This window comes from Phoenix dactylifera, chromosome 10, assembly GCF_051530095.1.
Source record: "Phoenix dactylifera cultivar Ajwa chromosome 10, Ajwa_hap1_PhDact_Kaust_v1.1, whole genome shotgun sequence".
Lineage (NCBI taxonomy): Eukaryota > Viridiplantae > Streptophyta > Magnoliopsida > Arecales > Arecaceae > Phoenix > Phoenix dactylifera.
In genome coordinates, this window is record NC_143199.1 from 1,812,501 (window position 1) to 1,817,500 (window position 5,000).

Consider the following 5,000-nt stretch of genomic DNA (forward strand, 5'->3'; position numbering starts at 1 on the left):
GCGCGGCCGGGGCGTCGGCGCGGGCGCGCGCGGCCGTGGCCTGGGCGCGGCGCGGCCGGGGCCTGGGCGGGCGCGGCGCGGCCGGGGCCTGGGCGCGGCCGTGGCCTGGGCGCGGGCGCGCGCGCCAGGCGCGCAGCGCGGCCGTGGCCTGGGCGCGGGCGCGCGCGGCCGCGTGCGGCTGGGGCTCATGGGCGCGGCTTGGGCCGCGCATGGGCATGCCATGGCTTTGGCACGCTGGGCACCGTCTTGGCCGACCTTGGAGGCACTTGGCCAAGCATTGGAGGCCTTGGCTTGGCCTAGGCTTGGCCAAGTGTGAATGGGCTTGGCCTATTGCGAAGAGTCACGGCAAAGGTTCGACCGAAGCTCGCGGCGCCCCGGACGGAGCCGGGCCGCTCCCGCCTTTGCCGCGGCGCACGGGCGCCGCCGCCGTCCGGCCGTCGCGGCGGCCGCGCACGGCACTTCGGCTTCCTCCGTCGGCCCTCCCGGGACGCGCGACCCGTGCGACCGGGACGCGCATCCCGTGCGACCGGGACGCATGTCCGGGCGGTTCCCGTTTGCAACGCTCCTCGGTACTTTGGAACGCTTGGGGTGGGCTTTGGGCGGATGCCCCGCTGGGGTGGTAGGGAGGGGGGGCTGCTGCCGCCGCGGCGGGCCTTCCGCTCCACTCCGCACAAGCCCGCCGTGGGCACTCGCTGCGGGCGTGCCCGGCACCGTTCGTCCTCGAGGGATTCGGCCCGTCGGCTCGCTCGGATGGGCCACGCGCAGCGGGCCCACGACGGAGCCGGCACGCTCCTTCTGCTGGCGCGGCGCTCGGTCTACGCCTCCGGCCGGCCGTTGCGGCGGCCGTGCACGGCGCTTCGGATCGGTCGGCCCGTCGTCCCGTCCCTGACGAAGTTTTTGCGGCCGCGCGCGCGCGGAGTTGGATCGGCCTTACTTGGTCCGATCCTTCGCCCTCGCATGTTGCGTGGGCTCGGTCCCGTCCCGTTCGGTGAAATCTTTGTCCGCTCTGGTGCGTCCCTGTGGGTTCCTTTGTCGGTTTTGCGGGTTCGGCCGGGCCTTCCGTGCCGGCCCGTCGGCTCGCTCGGATGGGCCACGCGCAGCGGGCCCACGACGGAGCCGGCACGCTCCTTCTGCTGGCGCGGCGCTCGGTCTACGCCTCCGGCCGGCCGTTGCGGCGGCCGTGCACGGCGCTTCGGATCGGTCGGCCCGTCGTCCCGTCCCTGACGAAGTTTTCGCGGCCGCGCGCGCGAGGAGTTGGATCGGCCTTACTTGGTCCGATCCTTCGCCCTCGCATGTTGCGTGGGCTCGGTCCCGTCCTGTTCGGTGAAATCTTTGTCCGCTCTGGTGCGTCCCTGTGGGTTCCTTTGTCGGTTTTGCGGGTTCGGCCGGGCCTTCCGCGCCGGCCCGTCGGCTCGCTCGGATGGGCCCCGCGGAGTTGGCCCACGACGGAGCCGGCACGCTCCTTCCGCTGGTGCGGCTCTCGGTCTACGCCTCCAGCCGGCCCTTGTGGCGGCCGTGCGCGGCGCTTCGGTTCGGTCGGCCGGTCTTCCTGTCCCTCACGAAGTGCTCGCGGCCGCGCGCGCGCGGAGTTGGATCGGCCTTACTTGGTCCGATCCGTCGCCATCGCATGTTGCGTGGGCTCGGTCCCGTCTCGGTGAAATCTTGGGCCGCTTTGGTGCGTCCCTGTGGGTTCCTTTGTCGGTTTTGCGGGCTCGGCGCCGGGCCTTCCGCGCCGGTCCGTCGGCTCGCTCGGACGGACCGTGCGCAGGTGGTCCCCGACGGAGCCGGCACGCTCCTTCCGCTGGCGCGGCGCTCGGTCTATGCCTCCGGCCGGCCCTCGCGGCGGCCGTGCGCGGCGCTTCGGTTCGGTCGGCCGGTCGTCCCGTCCCTCACGAAGTTCCTGCGGCCGCGCGTGCGTGGAGCGGGATCGGCCTTACTTGGTCGGATCCGTCGCCCTCGCCTGTTGCGGGGGCTCGGTCCCGTCCCGTTCGGTGAAAGCTTTGCCCGCTCTGGTGCGTCCCCGTGGGTTCCTTTGTCGGTTTTGCGGCCTTGGCGGCGGGCCTTCCGTGTCGGCCCGTCGTGGGCCCGCTGCGCGTCCGTGCGCGGTGCTTCGGATCGGTAGGCCCGTCGTCTGGGTCCCTTACGAAGCTTTGCGCGACCGCTCCTTTGTCGCCGGTCCCCTGTTAGGGCTGACCGAGCCCTCCGTTCGCCCCCTGGCCCGTCGCATGGGCCCCCGGCGCCTCCGCGGCGCCCCACCGAAAACTGTCACGACGCGCATCCAGCGCCGACGAGGTCGCAGGTTACGTGCGGCAGCCGGGGGGCTAGGCCGAGCGGCGGCGGGCCCGCCCACGGACGGGCGCGGGGAGGAGCGCAGCCGGCACGCGGCGCGGAGCGGCGGCGGCATGCCGCCGGGCGGCCGTCGGCTCAACCGTGCCCGAGTCCCGCGGGCACCGCGTCGCCCGGCCGGCGCGAGCGGCGGCGGGCCCGCCCGCGGACGGGCGCGGGGAGGAGCGCAGCCGGCACGCGGCGCGGAGCGGCGGCGGCATGCCGCCGGGCGGCCGACGGCTCAACCATGCCCGAGTCCCGCGGGCACCGCGTCGCCCGGCCGGCGCGAGCGGCGGCGGGCCCGCCCGCGGACGGGCGCGGGGAGGAGCGCAGCCGGCACGCGGCGCGGAGCGGCGGCGGCATGCCGCCGGGCGGCCGACGGCTCAACCATGCCCGAGTCCCGCGGGCACCGCGTCGCCCGGCCGGCGCGAGCGCACGAGGGCGGGAGGCAACCGGGCGGCGCCTGCGGAACCGGATGCGACGGCCGGCGCGGCACGGCCCCGACGGGTCCGCACCGAAGACCAGCGCGGTGCGGATCGACCGCTGATGAGGTCAGAGGTTACGTGCGGCAGCCGGCCGGCTGGCCCGAGCGGCGGCCGGCACGCGACGGGGATCGAGCGGCCCCGACGGCTTGCAGCCGGGCGGCCGACGGCTAGGCCGTACCGGAGTCCCGCGGTCGTTCGGGCGAAGGGGCGCATGCTGCGGGAAAGGCCTGCGGCGGCGAACCGTCCGCCCGGCCGGCCAAGCCTTCCGCGGCGGCGCGCACGTGGCGGCGCGGCCGAGATGACCGAGCGAAGCCCCGGCGATGGGCGGCGCGCACGTGTCCGTGCGGCCGAGATGACCGAGCGAAGCCCGGGCGGCGCCCGCCGTGCGCCCTGCCGGATCGCGCCTTCCGCCGGCGCGCAACGCCGGTCCCGCGTTCCGGCCGCGGGAGAGGCCTGCGTCGGCGAACCGTCCGCCCCGCCGGCCGAACCTTCCGCGGCTGCGCGCACGTGTCCGTGCGGCCGAGATGACCGAGCGAAGCCCCGGCGACGGGCGGCGCCCGCCGTGCGCCCCGGCGGATTGCGCGGCCCGCCGGCGCGCAACGCCGGGCCCACGTTCCGGCTGCGGGAAAGGCCTGCAGCGGCGAACCGTCCGCCCCGCCGGCCGAACCTTGCGCGGCGGCGCTTACGTGTCCGTGCGGCAGAGATGACCGAGCAAGCTCCGGCGATGGGCGGCGCCCTCCGTGCGCCCCGCCGGATCGCCTGCGAGCGGCGAGCGTCCGGGCGGGCCCCTTTCGCAACTTCCCTCGGTACTCTAAACACCCCTTGCCTCTCGGTCTTCCCCCCGACCCTCTCGGTATTTGCTCGGATATGTGCATGCATCGTCCCTCGTCGCCTTCGGTTATCCTCCCCGGGGTGGGCTTTGCGCCGACGCGCCAACGGGGTGGTAGGGGGGCTGCAGCCGCGGCCGCCGCGTTTCGCCATCCGCGCGTGCGCCGCCGGATCCGAGTGGAGGTCGCGGGCGACTCGTCGATGCTTGTACTAGGGGCGCATGCCGGCAGCCCCCCGCGGGGTGCGGGACCCCCGATCGGCGTGCGAGGGACGGGCGTCCGGGCGGGCCCCGTTTCCAACTTCCCTCGGAACATTAAAACCCCCCGACCCCCTCGGTCTTCGCTCCGGCCCTATCGCTATTGCTCGGATATGTGCATCCACCGTCCCTCGTTGCCTTCGGTTATCTACCCCAGGGTGGGCCTTGCGCCGATGCCCCGATGGGGTGGCAGGGGTGGGGCTGCCGCGGCCGGCGCGTTTCGGCATCCGCGCTTGGGGGCTCGGACCCGAGTGGAGGTCGCGGGCGGCTCGTCGATGCCTGCACCGGGAGCGCATGCCGGCAGCCCCCCGCGGGGCGCCGGACCCCCGATCGGCGTGCGATGGACGGGGGGAGGGGCGGGCCCGGTTTGCAAATTCCCTCGGTACTTTAAAATCTCACGGCCCTGTCGGTGCTCCCTCCGGCCCTATCGCCACTGCTCGGATATGTGCATCCACCGTCCCTCGTTGCCTTCGGTTATCTACCCCGCGGTGGGCTTTGCGCCGATGCCCCGATGGGGTGGCAGGGGGGCACGCTCTAGGCCGTGCCACGGGGCGCGGGCGCCGGCGCCGTACGTCCCTCGCGGCGGCCGTGAGCGGCACCTCGGCTTGCTCGGTCTGTCCTCCCGGGACGCGCGACCCGTGCGACCGGGACGCGCATCCCGTGCGACCGGGACGCGTGTCCGGGCCGTTCCCGTTTGCAACGCTCCTCGGTACTTTGGAACGCTTGGGGTGGGCTTTGGGCGGATGCCCCGCCGGGGTGGTAGGGAGGGGGGGCGGCTGCTGCCGCGGCGGGACTTCCGCTCCACTCCGCACAAGTCCGTCGCCTCGCGGCGGGCGCGCCCGGCACCGTTCGTCCCCGAGGGAGCCGGCACGCGCCCGCCGAGGCCCCGGCGCATGGGCGCCGCCGCCGGCCGTCCGCGCGGCGGCCGTGCGCCGGCTTCCTCCGTCGGCCCTCCCGGGATGCGCGACCCGTGCGATCGGGACGCGCATCCCGTGAGACCGGGACGCGTGTCCGGGCCGTTCCCGTTTGCAACGCTCCTCGGTACTTTGGAACGCTTGGGGTGGGCCTTGGGCGGATGCCCCGCCGGGGTGGTAGGGAGGGGGGGC